A 15,788-nucleotide genomic window follows, 5' to 3' on the forward strand; every position below is an offset into this window, starting at 1 on the left:
GAGCTGAATTTTAACTTTATTCTGAAATCAGAATAGAGAAGAGGGGATCAACCTCTTCTCCAAAGCTCCTGAAGGCAATACAAATAGCAATGGATAGAAACTAATCAAGGAGAGAACCATTCTAGAACTATGGAGAAATTTCCTGACAGTGAGAACAATAAATGACTTACCTCCAGACGTTGTAGGTGCTCCAACATTGGGGTTTTTTAAAGAAGAGATTGGACAACTTTTTGTCTGGAATGGTATAGTTTCCTACTTGAGCAGGGGGTTGGACTAGAAGACCTCCAAGGTCCCTTTCAACTCTGCAATTCCGTTATTCTGACAGATGCAAAGAAGGGGCTTGGGGAGGGGCATGGATCCCTAGCCAACATGTTGCCCACTGGGTCATACTAAGTGAGCCAAACCCCAAATATTCTGATCAGCCACATAGCATCAGTAATCTGAATAATGCTCCTGTTATCACTGATTCACAAGGAAATGATTCCTGCCTTGGCGGTATTTCCAAATGCAAATTGGGCTGTGCAAGTTAATACCTGTACCGCTGAGAGTTTTCTATACAGGAAAAGACGTGGGTAGAGAAGTCAAAGCAGTGTCAGATGCCCTGCAGGCAAAGTAGAATTCTTTCCAACAACTGAGCTGACCTTCTGATCTGAGTTTCTAAAGAATGGGACAAAGCCACCACAAATGAAAATCTGAAGATTATTTCTTTACAAGGACAGGGGGAGGCAGAGTCTGCTTTACTTACAGGTTAACGCCGTCCTTGCTTTTGATCTGGCCTCTGAAGCTCAGATAATGAAGACAATTCAAGAACGTTTGGATATTTCTTTTTTTATTGGCTAGTCTTTCAAGACTGTCCGTGGGGAAATATAAAGGAAAATATTAGAAGGCTGGGTTCGTGCAGCGTGCTATCCTGCCTGTATTTTAATCACGGTTTGTTGAATGAACCATGTTTCACTTTGAAGTTTACAAACTACAATGCTTGATTGCCTACATTATGCCAAGCCCAAAATCGGCTCACCTTATGGATTAAGGTGATGTGAATAAGTCAAGCCATGGTCTGCCCAATTTATTCCATTTGGTAGATGGGTTGGATTCAGTTGCTACACTATTTACCCAGGATTGTCGCTGAATGTTTAAGAAGTCAAAGAAATCACACTTTTGGAGTAAGTATGGATACAGAATAACACAGTTTGAAGGAATCTTGGAGGTCCTCTAATCCAACCCCCTGCTTAGGCAGGAAACCCTATACCATTTTAGACAAATGGTTGTCCAACCTCTTCTTAAAAACCTCCAGTGATGGACCATTCACAACTTCTGGATGCAAGTCATTCCACTGATCAATTGTTCTAACTGTCAAGAACGAAGGAAATTTCTCCTTGGTTCTAGATTGGCTCTCTCCTTGATTAGTTTCTATCCATTGCTTCTTGTTCTGCCTTCAGCTGCTTTGGAGAATAGTTGATCCCCTCTTCTCTATTCTGATTTCACTCCAAATCAGAATAAAGTTAATATTCAGCTCATGATAGGCTTACCTCCCAGGGATCTCAATTAGTCTACCTTTGGGGAGGGGCAAATCAGAATCATATTGATTGTACTTGCCCTTAGCCCCAGAAAATATGGCTCTGACAGTCCCCCTCTTCTTTGTGGCAGGCCAACCCATAGATATTTGAACACTGTTATCATATAACCCCTAGTCCTTCTTTTCATTAAACTAGACATACCCAATTCCAGCAACCGTTCTTTATATGTTTTAGCCGGGGTGAAATGTAAAAAATGTTTGCTACTGGTTCTGTGGGAGTGGCTTGATGGGCGTGCCTTGGTGGTCATGTGACCGGGTGGGCATGGCCAACTTGACGTCATTCACTGTTAGAACCAGGAGCTGTACATTTTGAAGCACATTCTGCCCCTTCTGAAGCCCCCAGCGCTTTGAGTTTCCCTCCACCACCCAAGCAACCATCGGAGCGTTCTCTTGCCCCGCTCTCCATCCCAGAAGGCCGCACATTCCCCCCCCCACTAATCCTCCATACAAATCAGTGGTGAAATCCAAAAATTCCTTCCTCTTTCTTTCTCTTTCTCTTTCTCTCTCTCTCTCTCTCTCCCTCCCTCCCCCCCCCACTCCCAGGGAATAACTGTAAGGAAATTCGGCCACATTCTTTCTGTCTCTGGAAAGATACCAAAATAAACCTTGCATTGCAAAAGGAGTGACTGTCAGGCTGTTACAGCACAGCGCCACAAGGTTGCCTTAAGGGGAGCAGACGGAGCTGAATCTCTCTCTCTCACTCTCTCTCACTGCCCGACTACATCAGGAAACGGCAGGCAGCCCTCTCTGTCTCTCATCTCTCTCTCTCATCTTTCTCTTTCTCCCTCTCTCTTTCTCCCTCTCTTGTTTGTGTGTGTGTGTGTGCGTGCGTGCATGCGTGTGTTCCCTCTTGAACCCATTTCCAAAAATAGGCAAGGGTTGGGTTTGTTCGGGATTTTTTTGCTGATGTTGTTCTTTCTTCTTTGGGTGCTTTTTACCATATGATTTAAATCAAGAGTCATTTCAGGTTCCCAGATAAATGAAGCTCATTCAGCCCCCTGCTGTGGTTCCCTGACGGCTGGCTGCCCCCCCCCCCACACCCTTCCCTCACCCTTAATCCTCACCTGTCCTGAGAATAGAAGGGTGACAGTGGGAGATGGAGACTCACTCTGTATTCCAGAGTGGAAGCAAAGCACCCCTCTACTTGCCTCTTTTTCCAGACCTTGTTGGGAGATGCACGACTTTTCTCCACACCTAGACACTGGCTGGGCTGCCCGGCTGCAGCCAATGCTCTGCGTCATAATGGGCTCCAGGAGGAGGAGGAGGGGACGCTGTCTCCCCCACTGTGCAGTGCGCTAAGTTTAAGTGCAAAAGCAGCAAGCAGCCACAGAGGCGGCGAGAGGAATATGGGGAGACGCACCCCAACCAGTGTCTTGGGGTGGAGAAAGTCCCTGAGAAAAATGCTTTTAAAAGTTTTTAAAAAGGCTCTGTCCTTTTTGGGCAAATAGGTTGTAAAAAATAGGTTGTAAAACATGCTTTTAAAAGTAAAAAAAGGACCTGATGATCACAGTTGTGGTGCGCGATCGTCAGAGCCTTTTTTTTAACTTTTAAAAGCAGGAAGTAATGACACCCGTGTGGGTGGATGGAGACTCGCATCACCATCGCTACCAGTTCTCCGAACCACCTGCCACAATCGCTACCAGATCGCCCGATCTGGTCTGAACTGGGAGCATTTCACCTGGTTTTAGCCTCCAATCCCTTAATCATCTTTATTGCTCTTCTCTGCACTCTTTTTAGAGTCTCAACTTCTTTATTTATGTTGTGGTGACCAAAACTGGATGTAGTATTCCAGTTTAGTTAAATTCTATTTATTTAATCGTATTTGGCCTTCTGGTTTTTTATTGTCTTTTCAGTTTTACGTGTAGTAAATTCATGGTTCAGGAAAAAATGATCAACAAAAAGCAAAACGAACAAAAACATTAAAAAGTTGTCGATGCAAAAAAAAAAAATCTGGGCTCCCTATTAGCATCTGCATTGCCATTCCACTATTTGTGTGAAGAATGGATATCTGCATTAACCAAATCCAGAATTGTATTTTTCCAAATAGTTTTAATTTTGCACAATTTTTGTTTCTCCACAGCTCTGCAGGAGCCATGCACTTATCATTTTACCCTCTGGGAAGGACTGTAAATGTTGAGAAAAACAGTTGCAATAATTTTCCCCTAGTCCAATGTGCAGCTTGTTCTTGTCACTGCACATCAGCAGGAAAGAGATGCAGACTGCTAATGTAGAGACGGATGGGTTGCATCCAATCATGTCATTCTGCAGGTGAAACTCCATCTGCCAGCCAGAGAAATTCTTTCTCCCCGCTTCCGTGCTCTTCAAATCTGTTTCAGTTGGCTGAAAATAGCAATAGCAATAGCACTTAGAATTATATACCACTTCACGGTGCTTTACAGCCGTTTCTAAGCAGTTTACAGAGTCAGCATATTGCCCCCAACAATATGAGTCCTCATTTTACCAACCTCGGTTGGTAAGATTTGAACTGCCAAATTGCAGGCAGCCGGCAGGCAGCACAAGTAGCCTGCAGTACTGCGATCTCACCACTGCACCACCACAGCTCTAAAAACCTTCTGAAGGAGTTTGCAGGGTCACAGGACTAGGAGAAGTTGACAAATCTTCTCAGGTAATAATGGAGGTGGCTTTCTGCATTCCTGTATTGTAGGATGTATCTCAATTACTCAGTTGCCCCATCATCAGAAAAGATAGCAATTTTTCGAACTTTGTCACCAAGGCCAGAGATTTAGCCTTCTGACTCATGCTGGAGCCCATCTTCAGGGAACTCTAGCACCGTGTGTGCTTTCGGCTGTTCTATGCACAGTATTTATATTGTTCCTGGTTGGGTGTGGCTTTTTGTTGGTTGACTTGGGTATTGATGGCCAGCAATTAAGTCATTGGCTGTTGTTTCCTTGTGCTGCCAAGCCCTCATTTCTTAAGTACTTGATAAGCTGATGGTAAGTCAGCACTCCTGTAGACTGAAGAGGGGCCCGTTTTCCCAGCCTGGCTGTTTTTGTGTCTGCTCGCCCAACGATTTTAGTAGCTGCATAATTGAATGTATGTCCTTGTTCATTGCAGTGTAAGGCTATCAATGAGTTTGGGTCTCCTTGTCTGACCACTCCCTTGCGTTCTTGCAATCTGGTGGTTAGCTTCCTCCCCATCTTTTCTACATAGTCATAGGGGCAATCCATGCAGGGGATCCAGTAGATTACATTGGAAGTATCTCTCACCTCCAAGCAATCTACAATGCATAATTTGTCCTCTATTAATCCTAACTGAAGTCACTTTAGAGTATATTTTTCTGCCTTGCCTCTGTAATGCACTTTCCCCTGTTATGTTGTCCAAAGTGCTCCTACCCATCATTTTGTTATACACAAACTCCAGCAGTTCATTGGCTACTTCACAGAGAAAGACACACTCCTTCAACTGAGTCAAGTCTATCAAACACTCTAATAACTAAAAACCTGCTTTTGCTGTCAAGCTGATAGTATGGCTGAGCCCATTTTTGTGGTTAGTTTACAGCGGTATGTTCTCAGCTGCTATTTCATACTATTTCTGTTTTAGATGCAGCTGTTTTATTGTTTTCACTCTATTTTAATTGTTGACCGCCCACAGTCATGTATATGAGATGGGAGGCCATAGAAATAAATGCCTTAAATAAATAAATACATAAATACATTCATAAGGCCTTTTATAGCTAGTTATTAAGCATAAAGAGTTTCATTCTCACATCCCAACCATACCTAATTACCTATTTGGGAACCGGGGCTGAATCCTTCTATCTCAAGTGATTGGAGACACAAACACACACACACACACACACACACACACACAAACTACATGACTGTGGGGATGCTACAGTTGTGAGAGGATCAGTTGTAACTTTTTTCAGGGCCACTGTAGCTGTGAATAGTAACTAAACAAATGACTACCTCAGGACAATATTGTAATATTTTGACCCATCTTCCAATGAGCCCAATGTCACCAGTATTATAGGTAAAGGTAAAGGTTCACCTCACACATATGTGCTATTTGTTCCCGACTCTAGGGGGCGGTGCTCATCTCCGTTTCAAAGCCGAAGAGCCAGCGCTATCTGAAGATGTCTCTGTGGTCACGTGGCCGACATGACTAAACACCAAAGGTGTACGGAACGCTGTTACCTTCCCACCAAAGGTGGTCCCTATTTTTCTACTTGCATTTTTTATGTGCTTTCGAACTGTTAGGTTGGCAGAAGCTGGGACAAGTAACAGGAGCCCACCCCATTACGTGGCACTAGGGATTTGAACCACTGAACTGCCGACCTTTCGATTGACAGTCTTAGCCACTGAGCCACTGCGTCCCTCGCCAGTATTATAGGGCTAGTAAAATCAGCTGTGGCATAGCTAAAACTGCCTTCAAAAATAAGTGCATTGTCTCATAAGGTTTGCTTTTTCATTCTTTCTTCTATAAATTCCATTATTTCTCCAACGTTTGTATCATTTACAGGATCATCTTATGCATGAAGCCTTTGTTTCTTCCGGGAAATATCAGTAAACTGTAGATTTCACATTGAGATATTCATATTAATGTGGCCACACAACACACATTTTGCAAATATGGCAAACATGCAAATATTTCAGTTTCAAGGTTTATTCTTATTTTGCTTTTAACAAACATTTTAGTATGAAGGCATTGTTTGTTAGAGTTTTTAGTTAGGCATGGCACAGACAAAAGGGGGAAAAAAAAAGAAAAACAGATTCATCAGCAAATCCAGCATTTAAATGGCAGATTAACAAAAGAGCCTTGTATTAACCCTATGTAGAAGTCTGTATTATTTCTTAGAAGATATTTTGCAAGCAAGGTACTACAATTATTTGCATTGAAGTAAAAACGTATTTTTGATCAAGAAAATTACATTTTTTTCTGACTTTCTTTATATCACAAATGTCACAAAAAACCTTATTTCCCAAGAAAATATATCCAACGTATTTGGCTAACTTTGTCATTTTAAAAGCAAAGCAGACATGCGCTGCATATAAAGACAATGTGTTTTGTTCAAATCAAGTGTGTAAACTGAACAATGTTAATTCATAAAAGAGAGGGAGGGGGAAGCCTCGTTTGGGAGAAGAAATACAATTAGTTGCATTGAACAATATATTGCCTAATAGTATCAGTTGCCTGCTCTGTATGTTTTCATGAAAAAGAGGCAAGTCTGGTACCAGAAGAATTGCTAAAGCAGAACATCGATGTAGAAGGAGGTCATTAAACACAGGTTTCTCAAAATAATACAAAGTCCCCTCTTTGGAGACAGACCTTTGATCTTAATGCTCAAAGTATTGTGAAAGTGGCTGTGGAGGACAGGGTGGTGGTGCTGGAGAGCTTGTACTCTTTAATTGTCCGTAAATTTATGTTGTTAATATAAAAATCCACAACATTCAGAATGTACTGTCCAGGCATCCCTAAATGGTAACAAAACTGATTCTAATTGCTATTAAAGCGTGTCTGGGTAGGACTAGCCAAAAGAAAATAAGTTAATAGTATTATTCTCTATCTGGTTGGTTGTATGAAAGCAACCTTCTCCAAGCCTAGATTTCTAAGTGAGAAAAATAATAATTTATACAGTCGAGTTGGAAATCAGACAGTTGAAATGTCATCGGATTTTTTCACCTTCCTAGTCCAAGAGTCCTCTCTCTACTTCATTCTTGGTGATAGCGTAGGGAGGCAAAGCATTTAGATCAGAGAGAAGCATCACTGGTAATGAGAACCGAAATGAAGATGTTGGCAACAGTCAGAAAAAATGGCTATGATCGAATATGGGAAAATGTCTATTGATCAGGATATTTTGCTCACACATTTTTTTCTGAGATCATTCAGATTTAGCCAAAGTTTCAGTTGCTTTCTGTGCTTATTTTTCTAACTCTCTTCTTGCTTACATTAATACCTTCTTTTTTTGCTCCTTTCTAAAACTTAAACACCACAATGCTTTAAGGAGATTGGGGAGTGAAAAGGCAAATTATGATGATGTTTTATCAAGCCACATAACAATCTTTAGGAATAAGTAGTATCTTTCAGCTGGTGTCATTTCCAAGAACAGGCAAAAGAATATTAATACATTCTTTGCAAGATTTGTTTTTTGGTGGTGGTGGTGGAAACCTATAGGATTGGTGCATATTCCTTGTAGACCTCAAAATTTTAGGGTTGGGAGAAATAATCTGTCTGAAATGATGGAGATTTACTGCCCCCCAGTGCAGATAATACTTAGTAAAAAGAGCCAGTGATCAACTCAGTAGGAAGAAACTACCTATCTCAGTACAGCCCACTTAGAAAGTGAGATCAATTCAAGAACTTGCTGTGCATCCTTTGTCTTTATGGGCAAATAGCCAAAGGCACATTTGCTTAAGAATATCCATTATCTGAGAAAAGCAGGCCCTGCACTTGCAAGAAAAAAGAAAAGGAAGAAAAAAACAACACCCTACTGTCTAATGGATGATAGCAGCAGCAGAAGGATGGTTGAACCCCCAACCTCCTGTTTTAAGGGTTCCTCTAGTATCTAATGCTCAAACAACTTCAACTCAGAATCCATAAACTTGTTCCTATGTGACACAAGCTGCAAGAAAACAATAGTTTAATTAATGCACATATGGTTTACCTAACTACACACAGGCCCTATGAGAACATCATGAACTCAGTCTGAAACCTGTCTGTGGTATTTACTCATTTCAATGCAAGTAAGCCCCCTCAACCCAAGAAGGCATAGTTAGCAGGAATAATCCTGCCACTTTCCTGTTTGAAGTGTTTAATCTTGGCTTCATGCTTTGCTATCACACCCCAAAAGCAAGGTGTTTTGGGCACAGATGTGAACCGGTGAAGAAAGTCATTTTCAGAAGCCGAAATATATTTATTGGGATTATGGGACCCATTAGGTCTCTTTTTGGAACACAATTCTAAAGGCAAATTTTTGTTCCAATGTTTATTTTAGAAATCTGTATAGATTGTACCAGATTGGAGTGGGAGGCTCATAGAGATATAAACATTACAAGGCGGCCAAAATTTTCCATTTTTTTCTTCCGCCACCAACAGAGGTTCCCCCCATTTACGCTAGCAGCAATTTGGGGCCTCTTTCTTGGCATTCCCAGAAGCAAATATGTGACCATGCAACATTTTATGACCGTGTCTCATAAAATTCCAGAAGTGGGATAGAAAAGTCTTCTTCACTTCAAAGTGCTCGGTGATGCTGAAAGCATGTCTGAAGTATGAAAGGCTCAAAACAAGCTAGAAAAGACATTTTGGCCACCTTGTAAAATTTATACAAGCCCAATACTTCTGTCTCGCCTTGCAATTTTTTCTTTTTCTTTTGGAGAAAAGGATGAAGGATTTCTTTCCCAAATTTGCATGCAGAGGAATCCCAGGCTACAATTCTTTTTAAACTCCACCATCATGTATCACATATTGTAGTGAATTATTTATTTTTTTAAAAAAAATCTCTTTCCATGCATGACCCCAATTGGGCAAGGAGAGCCATGCAATGAAGGTTGCCTCACTTGTTTTGATTTTGTTGCTTTTTGTTGAATTGCAATAATTCACGTTGGATGGCTAACTAAGTCTTTGAATCACAGTAAACTGAAACAGAAATGACAGCTCAGTGGCAAGGAGAGCTAGAGGGAAATAGGAACAGTCAAGCAGGAATGGAGAAGAAAAGAGGCACATGTGCTCCATGGATAAATGGGGGACTAAATATACATTCTTAATAAGCATATCAAAAATATCAGATGGTATTGATATAAGTGTAACCAAACATTTTATATATTTCATTGAAATATAAATTCATATTAATCTGGATGATACTGTGCTTATGTGGTAACTAAAAGGAATCTTCCAGGTCACCAATGTAATGAATGGTTGAAAAAGAGAAGAGAAATCAATAGTTAAAAGTATCAAATTTTTAGAATGCGGTGGGTTTTGAATACATAAATATTGCTTATAAGGCAACAAAGCTATGTATCTATTTGAAACCAATTTTCATTTTTCAAAAATCTTTCTACAAATTAGATATCACGAACCAATTTATAGTTGGGTATTCTAGTGTAAGCATAAACAATGGTTACTATTTATCTGAGATTTGTGTTAGAGATATTTACAAGTAAGCCGAGGCTGGTAAATTTCAGCATCCTTTCATGTGCATACACCTTTGTTATATTTGGAATTATTTTAAAAAGTTTGGAAGATGGTACATATGCATAATTACGCAAAACCAGCATCTCATAATACAGAAAAACCTTCCTGTAATTGTTTTTAACAGCAGTTGGAAACTAGTTTACAGAATATCAAGCCTTGGTCCCATGCTGAGTGTTCTTTCAATCTTGCAAGTAGGGTATCAGTTTAATGTACAATGTAGTTGAAAAATGAATGCAAAATTTTGTTTTTCAGTTGAGCCCAGCATTTGCTAGCAAAACAGATGACATATGGTACAACATTCATCACCAATATCTGTTAATTGCATTTTATGTATTTAAAAAGTGTGCATATGCAGTTGAAAATGTAACAAGAGTAGGCATGAAATTGTTAAAGCCACAAGCCATATTATACTGTGTGCGAGATGCAGAGTATCTGCAACCCCTCTTACCCAGAGGGCACTGGAATTAATAGGTACTTTAGACATGTCCAAATACTCCAGAGATGTTCACCTATTAGTAAGCAATGCAATATTGAGCTGTGGAGAAATACCACTAGGATAGATAAAAGGTTTCGTGCCATGAGTAGATTTGCAAGGAGTTGGCTAATTGTGGAGATTGTTTGTCCTATAAAAAAAAAAATCTAACCCATTAGACATACTCCACATCTTGGGATGCTTACAAGCAGGAAAAAGAAATCCATGTCCTGATTTTGGGGATCAAAGAAAGTTATTCTCCTGAATATGGATGATCCTTTCTTCGGTACTGTGACTCTTATTCATTGAGAGATGTATTTTTCCATAACACTCATTTGCATTCTGTCTGTGGACAATTTAGTTATTCTCCTGGGTCTGAGTTAAAACAGTCTGGGGGCTAATTCAAATGTCATTAGCTCTGATCTGGAAATGGCTGAATAGCACTTTGTGTAAGGGCATCTCTGTGCAGGAGTTGTAATCTATATTTAGTTTGATTATGGACAATCTCCATTTAGAAGTGCCTTTCAGCCTCTACTTTACATAGAGAATCTCTACATGGGGTATCAGCCATGTGACTGGAATTGTTTTTGTTAGTCCCCGAATGGAGAGGTTGTAATTTTGACATTAGTAACCCTCAAATCTTTATTCACGGTAACATGTCTATTCACCCTTAATTCTTGTAGTTATACTGGCTTTAGGAAAAGTCTACCAAGCTGAAATGTTTATGTGCATAAACATTTGTATAAATCCCTGTATAAACTAGTTTCCAAGTTGACTTTACCAACAGATCAAAGGATACTAGTACCGCCAGCATCTTTACTTGATGGGAGTAATGACAGATGTAAGTGCTTTGTGAACACTCCAAAGAAACCCTCAGACTCTTGAAGGACAATGCTTAAAACATCCTTTTCCTATTTTGCCTTGAAGGGGAATTGCAACTGAGAGACAGTATTTAGAAGCTAACAATATATACTCAGAAAAATGGGGCCTTAGGATTTCAAAAGGAGAGGCAGAACAGATAGGAATGAGGCAAAGAAATCTAAACCAAGACTCTACAACCTATAGTAAAGAAGCTTCATGTCATCTACCAAACCAACTGAACAGGAGAAGAGAAAACAAATATAAAGAATCAGTCAAATCCCTTAATTGCCTTGCCCTCCCCTCCCCCTCCCTATTTTGCACTCCATGGTGTGCTGCTGTCTGTTAGTCAGAATGTCATCAAATAATGCACTAGTGACTGCAGATCTTCGGTCACTTCCTGCTTTCTTCTATCATCTTGGTCTTCTGTAGAGAGAGAGAGAGAGAAAAAAAAAAAGGAGCTGATGGTGTAAACATTATCCAGAACATTTTTCACTGCAGAGGGAATAACCGTGGCATCCCGATTGTATTCTCCTTGTTTCTGGGTTTTCTGTAGGAGATGACCATGCTGAGCCTGAGGGGGGGGTGAAATGCATCAAATATCATGAGTCCTTGCATGCCTGCAAGAGATCTAAGTCCAGCCCACCTTGAATGCCTTCTTAATTCCCACTCATTTTCCTTGACTGTTAGTAGCTCAGATTTTTGTAGAGAGCTTAAGCTTACAATAAATCTTTATAATTTGAATTGTCTAAGTCTCCTGATTTCTCCAGCACCCGACATTTTCTGAGATATCCCTTTTTAGGCAACATGTGCAGAAAATGCTGTGGGTTATTATTATTTTTAACTTCGGTGGATTCTGTGCATCCTGCTTCAACAACATTCCTTAAATTGGAGAATTTTAAGACTTGGGAAATTGAGCATGTCATAGTTCTCCAATTTTAATGTGGACATGTCTGTATGTACATAATAAAAATATCCATGAAAAACAAAACCCGAGGACAAATCTTTGAAGAAGTATCAGTGGAAAGCATGCTCCCCATTGTCAGGTGAACTGCCTATCAAAGCAAAGGTAGGGAAGCATTTCAGATTTGGATCTACATTTATTTCTACAAGGAATCAGGAGGAGACATTAACAAGTGTTATGTCTGTAAGATAATATGTTACATGCTTATATTCCTTAAAGGCAATATAAGTTTGTTTATTGTAAAAGATACGTAAATGATTAATAACTATGGCCAATTATCAATTGAATATGAATTTATTCTTCAGAATGTAACTACTTAACTAATGAGCTTGGAATCATGTGGGATTTCCTACTTCATCTTTCAATCATTTGCTTTCATAAAGATTGTCCTCAGGGGTGGTATTGACTTACCTTCGCTACCGGTTTGCAAATGTGAGTGTGAGTGTGTGCGTGCTCTCACTTCGCTCGCGTGTGACACCTCTGTACATGCACAGGACCTTCTGCGCATGCACAGAGTGTTAAAAACAGGACGTGATGACGTCCAGCGGGTGGGCGGAGCCTCCATAGCTCCGCTACCGGTTGGCCCAAACCGGATAGAACCAGCTGAATACCATTACTGATTGCCCTATTTGCATAACAAAAAAACATGTTCTACACCTGGAATGTATGCTACTCTCCTCAGTTTTTCCATGAAGAAAGGGAGCCAGATCAAATAGCTCATATTAAAATGAAAGAAAAAGAAAGAGAGAGGGAGGAAGGGAGAGAGGGAGGGAGGGAGGGAGGGAGGGAGGGAGGGAGGGAGGGAGGAAGGAAGGAAGGAAGGAAGGAAGGAAGGAAGGAAGGAAGGAAGGAAGGAAGGAAGGAAGGAAGGAAAGTGAGCTTTCCTACCCTTTCTGATGAATGCCAGCTAAGTAAATGGAACAGTGGGACATCAGTTCAAAACAGTGAGTAATTAATTGCAATCAGGATTGCAATTAATTCATAAATATAGATATTTATGGATGTAAATGTTCATCTTACAATAAGACAAGAATGGCACGGTGGCAAAACTCAGGTAGCTAATTCAGCATTTTTTTTAAAAAAAAATCTTATTTGATATCTAAAATTTATCCTACCAGGATTATCGTGCAATATTGAACTGCATTCTGAGGAATATTGTGGCAGAAGCCCCCATTTTTCTGCACATAATCACAGAGGAATCAAAATTTAATTCGTACATCTAAAGTAATAGTTAGCAGCTTTTATTAATCTAAGAAAAAAAAAATGGTTGTGTGCTGTGTCCTACAACTGATGTAGCAATGTTTATGTCAGAAAGCCTTTTAGTGCCTTTGCCCAGAGTAGCAGGTATGATATATTCTTTTGATACATCTGAAAGTTTCTAGCAGTCAAAAGTTTAAATGTTTAATGTTGGGAGGGGGATAAGGAGGGAGAAATCTGCTAAACATCACATAATAATATATAAATGTTAATTAGAGGAGGGTTTTTAAATGGCTGATCCAATTAGTGTCTGCTTAAAGTTCCCTGAATGCAGAGAAAAGCTTTTTGATCAAGACGATAACATCAGACTATGTGAAAGGTCTGGAATGAAAAGGATTCTTTGTTCTGACACTTTCCCGTCTTTTTGGGCTCTCCTCCTCCTCCTCCCAATCAGATCTGCTGTCATACCTGAAAGCAAGAAGAAGTCCTTCATCTCCCTCTCTTCCCCCACCTCCCCTTTCTTTCCCATGTCATTATCTTTTTTTATATAACCGGTAAGCAATTATACTGCTTCATATCCTGCTATCTACATTTCTTCTCCCACTGCATTGGCTGAATCTCGGTAATTATCGATATTACCTCTGTATTTCCCCACAGTCTTGTTTTATGTAAATTTACCAAGAGTCCCATCCAGTTGCTTCCGCTGTGCCAGCAGAAGATGCCTACCAGGGGGGACGAGGGCATGGATGTATTTGTTCTTGGTTTACGGTTGTAGAGCAAAGTTCCACATGATAGTCAGTGCAGAGAAACATAAGGATAAAACTCTGCTATTACAACTCTAAAAAAATGAATAGCTAAGGACCTTCCTAACATAAGAGTGATCCTTGGAATCCTGCACACCAGAACAACTACCCTGTTTCCCCCAAAATAAGACATCCCCTGATAATAAGCCCAATTGGGCTTTTGAGCGCATGGCAATAAGGCCAAGCGCTTATTTCAAGGTTCAAAAAAATATAAGACAGGGTCTTATTTTCGGGGAAACACAAGGATAGTTTTCCCCCAAATGCCATCACTCTGCTTAACAACTAATTCCCACAACACTGTCAAATAATTTACTAAGACTGTATTACTATTATTCTTCTCTTCCTTACTAGTATCTATCTCTTTCCACTTATTATTATGTTGCTTGTATCTTTCAATTATATTGTTTTTATTTGTTTCCTAGTATGATTTGATAGCTTATTAGTAACCTTGACTATCACTAAGTGTTGTATCTTTTTATTCTTGATGAATGTATTTTATCCTCCTTACGTACACTGAGAGCACATACACCAAAGACAAATTCCTTGTGTGTCCAATCACACTTGGCCACTAAAGAATTCTATTCTAAACCCAGAATTTTTCGCAGGCATTATGGCTGAGTAACCCTGGGCAAGTTCCATCTAACCGCAGTTCCCCTGTGAGCAAAAGATGCTTATTCTGGGGCACTTTAAGTTCTCTCCTTCTGCAGTCCTGTATAGCCCTTCAATCTGCACCAAAACATCACTAGATAGATTGATACTCAGCAGTAGCATACATGGACAATTTTTAAAGACATTTTGAGGAAAGGCTGCATCCAAACATTGCTTCCCCCCACACCCCCATTTGGTTTGTGTAGGCATTTGACCATCGTTGAATATGACCCACCATATTGTAGTTTGTTATCTACCATCTCCCTTTCTCTCTCATCTCTCATTTATCATCACACGTACATACACATTCTTAAATTAACTTTCCTTTAAAAAGAATCTACACATGGTTGATAACATAACATAAAATATGGATGCTACCATAATCATAACCAGACATTCTATTAAGTCTTAAGACTGCAGGTTTCTATAAAGGCACCTGAAAATAAATCAATAATTGAGTGAAGCTTCCACTCCTATAGATAAGGATTGGTATGTAAGGCAATTTTCTCTTGCTATTTGGCAGTAAGAAATCAGTTTTCATTATAATCTCTGTCAGTTTTGAGTACGGTGATATTTCAAACCCTAAATATATCCTCCCCTCATAATATATACTTGAGATAGTGAGGGACAGGAGCAGAGTAAAGAAGAAATGTACTCGTTCATCTTTAGCAAACCCCAGATGAAAGCTTTCATCTTCAGTAACTCAGAGTTTCAGGGCTTCCTTCTCAAAGCGCCTTGCAACAACCCAGCTGTGTTAGCTAGGACAACGACCAACAAGTCTGTTATTACTGGTGGCACTACTTTATTTCATATAAAACCTCACAGCTCCCCAATCTGGGAATTTGGGGAAGCTGCCTTAAGTCTTCCAGTTGTAGAATACGGTACATGTGTTACTTCACCCCAAACCACAAAAGAAGAAAGATAGCGTTTCCATTCAGATAAAAACAATTTATAGAAACCAATTATATTTTTCTCACCAGTGGAGGTAATAAACTTTGAAACTATGTCTAAAATGTCAAGCACATGGCAGCTTAATTTTTAGTAATGCTGGAGGAAGGAAGGAGGGAAGAAGAGAGAGAGAGAGAGAAAGAAAGAGAGAGCATGAATTAAAAAGTGACA

At 39.9% G+C, this 15,788-nt stretch overlaps 1 protein-coding gene across 4 annotated transcripts in view; it reads right to left on the bottom strand.

Annotated features, from left to right (window-relative positions):
* Positions 1 to 6,186: 6,186 nt before the first annotated feature.
* Positions 6,187 to 15,788, bottom strand: part of MACROD2 (mono-ADP ribosylhydrolase 2) — a 1,140,895-nt gene continuing 1,131,293 nt past the window's right edge. For all 4 annotated transcript variants that reach the window (XM_034432401.2, XM_034432402.2, XM_087882285.1 and 1 more), the window contains one exon: positions 6,187 to 11,483. The gene's annotated coding sequence lies outside the window, so the exon portion shown is untranslated. The remainder of the gene's footprint in view (positions 11,484 to 15,788) is intronic.

This window comes from Pantherophis guttatus, chromosome 1 (genome assembly GCF_059756535.1).
Source record: "Pantherophis guttatus breed Tessera chromosome 1, ASM5975653v1, whole genome shotgun sequence".
In the NCBI taxonomy this organism is placed as follows: domain Eukaryota; kingdom Metazoa; phylum Chordata; class Lepidosauria; order Squamata; family Colubridae; genus Pantherophis; species Pantherophis guttatus.